We start from the raw sequence: 6,202 nt of genomic DNA, 5'->3' as shown, positions 1-6,202 counted from the left end.
TGTTTCTCTTATAATTTTTGCATGATTAGTATTCAGGTTATATAAAAATTAATTATGGAACATGATATAAGATACTATCCTAGGTCTAATTTTGCCAAATTGCTTTCTAGTTTTCCAAAAAAAAATCTTATCAACAAGAGAATTATTCTTAAGTAATCAATGTTTTCAGGTTTATTGAGCACTGTTATTGTAACATTATTTCTCAATATCCCTTTTCTAGTTTGTTCCATTAATCCATTTCTTTACTTTGTATTCAATGATTTTGATTATTGCAGCTTTGTTCTTATATCTTAAGACTTTTAATCCACATATTATAATTGCAAATAATATATAATATTATCATATATTATTAATATTAGTATATCATGCTATTATACATAATTCATATATTTATTCATGGCATTTTATATTGGGAAGTATCTCTTTTATTCCTATCGTTTTCACTAATTCCCTGACACTATAAACTTTTTTTTAAAGTAGATTTTATTATTCACTAGCACTATTAAGTACCACTTCAGTACTTGGATTTACATAACATTAATTTAATAAATTAAATTATAGCATTGTCATTTTTATTAAATTGACTTGGCCCAACTATGAGCACTGATGATTCCTCCACCTAGTTAAGTTGTTCTGTATTTTTTTAAGCAATTGAGGTTGAGTGACTTTCCCAGGGTCATACAATTCACGTCAAGTGTCTGATCTGAGACTGGATTTGAACTCAGGTCCTCCTGACTCAAGAGCCGGTGCTCTATCCACTACACCACCTAGCTGCCACTGTTCTATATTTCTTCAAGGACATTTTGTAACTAAATCTACACTAGTACTGAATTGCTTTGGCGTATTGATTCCTAAATATTTTATGCATTTTAGAGTTATTTTGAATGCCATTTACCTTTGTATTTTTGCCTCTTGGACTTGTTTGTTGTTATAAAGTGTTTATTTTGGTTGGTTTATTTTGTAGACTGCGACATCGCTTATATTATTCATTGTATTGATTTTTTTGCTGATGCCTTAGGTTTTAATAAGTAAATCGACACGCTCATGAAGAAGCATTTGGTGTGGGAGCCAAGATGGCAGAGTGAAAGCTGTGACTTCCTTCAGCTCTACTCCAAACCCCTCCAAATACTCATAAAAATGGCTCTAAACAAATTCTGAAGCAGCAGAACCCACAAAAAGACAGAGTGAAACAAATTTCCAGCCCAAGACAACCTGGATGATTGATCAGAAAGCTGTATCGCGCCGAGCTGGAAGCACAGAGCAGCATGGTGTGGGCGCGCAGGCTGCAGGGAACCTGGAACAGGCCTCAGAGGACTGAATTGCAGGCAGCTGTGGAGATTTCCAGACTCCTCAATAACACCAATGCCAAATACAACCTAGAAGGTCAGTGGGAAAAGTTTGTTTCTGTCGGTGCTGAGACAGGAAGGTGGGGTTTCAGCTCCATTCCCCAAGAGCAAGGCCCTGGGGGGGGCAGCTGCTTCCCGAGGTACCAGCCCAGAGACTGAGGGGGAATCCAGTGGCTGATCAGAGAGGGATTACAGGGATCTCTTTGCCAGTGCTGAGGCAGGAATCTCTTCCTTTGACCATGTGTGGATCTGGGTCACAGTTCTGGGCTGCAGTGCTGGGGTGAGGAGGAGCGCTGGAGTGGTGGAGCTTGGCGTGTCTGTGGAGAGGAACCCCTCCTCACAGTTATGGGACAGAAAGGAATACTTGTGGTCACAGGCCAGGAAAGGAATAAACACCTCGCCCCTTAACATACCACCTTGGAAGAACTGAAAATTACAGGTCACTACAAGTATCTCTGAAAACAGCTACACAAACCCCTGAAGCTTGGGACAGTACATTCTCCACATTGGAAGGTCTGCTTCCCTTACCTTAACAAAGAGTTTAGAACTCAAGTAATTGGCCGGGATCATGAGCAAGAAGCGCAAAAAAGGTCAGACCATAGAATCTTACTTTGGCAAAAAAGAAGATCAAAATATACAACCAGAAGACAACAAAGTCAAACCTCCTACATCCAAAGCCTCCAAGAAAAATATGAATGAGTCCCAGGCCTTGGAAGAGCTCAAAAGGGATTTTGAGAAGCAAGTAAGAGAAGTAGAGGAAAAACTGGGAAGAGAAATGAGAGTGATGCAAGAAAATCACGAAAAACAAGTCAACAGCTTGCTAAAGGAGACCCAAAAAAATACTGAAGAAAATAACACCTTAAAAAATAGCCTAACCCAAATGGCAAAAGAGGTCCAAAAAGTCAATGAGGAGAAGAATGCCCTAAAAAGAAAAATTGGCCAAGTGGAAAAGGAAGTCCAAAAGCTTACTGAAGAAAATACTTCCTTAAAAATTAGAATAGAGCAATTGGAAGATAATGACTTTATGAGAAATCACGACAGAGTAGAACAAATCCAAAAGAATGAAAAATTAGAAAACAATGTGAAATATCTCATTGGAAAAACAACTGACCTGGAAAATAGATCCAGGAGAGAAATTTAAAAATTATTGGACTATCTGAAAGCCATGATCAAAAAAAGAGCCTAGACATCATCTTTCAAGAAATTATCAAGGAAAACTGCCCTGATATTTAGAACCAGAGGGCAAAATAGAAATTGAAAGAATCCACAGATCTCCTCCTGAAAGAGATCCCCAAAGAAAACTCCTAGGAATATTGTAGCCAAATTCCAGAGTTCCCAGGTCAAGGAGAAAATCTTACAAGCTGCCAGAAGGAAACAGTTCAAGTACTGTGGAAACACAATCAGGATAACACAAGATTCAGCATGTTCTACATTAAAGGACCGCAGGGCATGGAATATAATATTCTGGAGGGCAAAGGAGATAGGATTAGAACCAAGAATCACCTACCCAGCAAAACTGAGTATAATCCTTCAGGGGAAAAAATGGTCATTCAGTGAAATAGAGGACTTTCAAGCATTCTTGATGAAAAGACCAGAACTAAACAGAAAATTTGACTGTCAAATACAGGACTCCAGTGGAATATGAAGAGGTAAAGAGGAAAGAGAAATCATAAGAGACTTATTAAGATTGAACTGTTTACATTCCTGCATGGAAAGATGATATTTATAACTCATGAGTCCTTTGTCAGTATCAGGGTAGTTGGAGGAAAAAAAAATATATGTATGCATATGTAGATAGATAGATAGACGGCACAGGGTGAGTTGAAGATTAAGGGGTCATATCTGGAGAATAAAATTAAGGGATGAGGGAGGATTATACTCAGAGAAGAAGAAAGGGAGAGGTAGAATGGGGTAAATTCTCAGAAAAAAAAACAGAAAAGTCTCTTGCAGTGGATGGGAAATGGGGGAAGGCAAGAGGGAATGAGTGAATCTTATTTTCATAGGATTTGGCTTAAGGAGGGAATAATTCACACATTCAATTTGGTATGGAAATCTGTCTTACCCTACAGGAAAATAGGGGGAGAAGGGAACAAGAGAGCAGGGGGATGATAGAGAGGAGGGCAGATTGGGAAAGGGTGTAATCAGAAGTAAATACTTCTGAGGAGGGACAGGGTCAAAAGAAAGAATAGAATAAATGGGAGGGCAGGATAGGATTAAGGGAAATAGAGTTAGTTTTTCACAACATGTCTACTATGTACATGTTTTGCATAACTGCACATGTATAACCTATATTGAGTTGCTTGCCTTTTCAATGAGGGTGGGTGAGGAGGGAGGAAGAGAGAAAATTTGAAACCTAAAGTTTTAAAAACACATGTTTAAAAAAAATGTTTTCACATGCCACTGGGAAATAAGAAATACAGGAAATGGGGTACAGAAGTCTATCCTGCCCTATAGGAAAATAGAAGGGGAAGGGGATAAAAGAAGGGGAGAGAGATAGAAGAGAGGACAGACTAGGGGAAGGGATATTCAGAATGCATGCCATCTTGGGGTAGGGGGGGATGGGGTGAAAATTTGGAATTCAAAAACTTGTCGGAGTGAATGTTGAAAACTAAAAATAAATAAATTTATATTAAAAAATATAAAAAAGCAAGCATTTGGTGCCCATTGCTGTGATAACTAATAGAAATATAGATACAAGAATAAAAAAAGATAATCTCTTCCCTCAAGGAGCTTACATTCAAATGGAGATGAGAAGAGGTTTGGGGGGAATGGCAAAGTTCAGAGAGTTACTAGTGCAACATAAAAGGGAATGAAGACATGCTTGACATGAGTGTCCTCTTTAAATGGAAATTCAGGTTAAACCAACCAATCACAGGGATTGAAATTCATGGGTAGGGAGAACTTCCAAGGGAAAGAAATTTTATGGCATTAAGAAAGTCTGGAGAGTCAGAAGTGCAGGTTGGGGAGGAATGTCTTCAGCAAATATAGATATTTTTGTTCATTTTACTTATCTATATGCCTTTAGGTTCTGTTCTTCCTTTAAAAACACCATCTTATCAATTTTTTAGTCTTTTATTTTAAAATTTATTTTATTTTGTCAAATATTTCCAATTACATTTAAATTTTTAACTGTAATTTTCAAAAATTTTGAATTCCAAATTCTTTTTTCTTATTCACTTTCTTATCCTTGCTTGAGAAGGCTAGCAAGATGATATTGATTATATATCTGAAGGCTTTCCAAATTAGCAATGTTGCAAAAGAAAAGAGAAACAATCCAGGAAAAATAGTGAAAAAGCATGCTTCAGTCTGCACTCAGAGTTCATCAGTTCTGTCTCTGGAGGTGGATAGCATTTTCCATCATGAGGCTTTTGGATTGTCTTGGATCATTGTCTTTATTAGAATAGCTAAGTTTTTCACAGTTAATGATAATTACAATGTTGCTGTTACTATGTGCAATCTTCTGCTAGTTCTGCTCACTTCATTTTGCATCAGTTCATATAAAAATTCTGCTCATCTCATCTTACAGCACAATACTGTTCTATAACAATCGTATACAACAACATTTTCAGCCATTCCCCATTGATGAGTATCCCCTCAATTTCCAATTCTTTGCCACCACAAAAAGAGTTGTTATAAATATTTTTGTACATATAGGCCCTTTTCCTTTTCATTTTCCTTTTCCTTTTCCTTTTCCTTTTCCTTTTCTTTTCCTTTTCCTTTTCCTTTTATATCTTTGAGATACTGTCCTTCTACTACCATTTTTGGGTAAGAGGGTATACACAGTTTTATAGCCTTCTGGATATAGTTCCAAATTATTCTCCAGAATGGTTGGATCAATGCTCAACTCCACCAACAGGGCAGTATAACCGAATCTTTCAACATCCTCTCTAGCTTTAGTCACTTTCCTTATGTGTCACATTCACAAGTCTGATAGGTATTAGGTGGCATCTCAGTTGTTTTAATTGGCATTTCTCTAATGAGTAGTGATCTAGAGCATTTTATGTGATTGACAGCTTTGATTTCTTCTAAATACCACTTGTTCATATTTTTATACATTTGTCTCAGTTCCCTACATATGTGTGAAAAGAGGCCTTTATAATAGAAATTAGCTGTAAATTTCCCCCCAATTTTGCACTTTCCCTCTAATTTTACTGCATTAGTTTTATTTACATAAAACCTTTTAAATTTCATATATTCAAAATTATCTGTTTTACTTTCTGTGATCCTATTTCTTGTTTCATCACAAATTCTTCCCTTATCTATAAATCTGAAAAATACATTTTTCCATGCTCCACTAATTTACTTATGATACCATTCTTTATACCTAAAATGATTTAAATCTAAATCTAAATCATTTTGCCATTTTGACCTTATTGTGGCACATAATGTGAGATGTTGGTCTATGGGCAATTTCTACCAAACTACCTTCTAGTTTTTCTGGCAATTTTTGTCAAATGGTGAGTTTTTGTTTTCAAAGCTTGGATCTTTGGGATTATCAGATAATAGATTACTACAACTATTTACCACTGTGTTTTGTGTACCATTCTATTCTACTGCTCCACCACTCTATTTCTTTACCTGCAGTACAGGACAGGAGATATCCCAGCAAGCCAACACCAAGCCAGCAGCAAGATCCTGAGCCACAGGGTGGTGGGGCAGGCAAATGCCAACACCAGGACCCCAACCCACAATCCACCCCACCATGCCTCACTACACGCAGTGGAACCAGTATACACTAACTTAGAAAACCACCATGTGCTTCTCCTGGTGCTTCAGCACAACTCCAGGCTGGCAGACCTCCTCTAGCAGCCAAATATTCCAGTGCTTTAAAGTAGCCTGAGTGAGCAGGAGTCCTA

This window comes from Phascolarctos cinereus, unplaced genomic scaffold (genome assembly GCF_003287225.1).
Source record: "Phascolarctos cinereus isolate Bilbo 61053 unplaced genomic scaffold, phaCin_HiC Scaffold_4;HRSCAF=312, whole genome shotgun sequence".
NCBI lineage: Eukaryota > Metazoa > Chordata > Mammalia > Diprotodontia > Phascolarctidae > Phascolarctos > Phascolarctos cinereus.
This window is presented reverse-complemented; position numbering follows the sequence as displayed.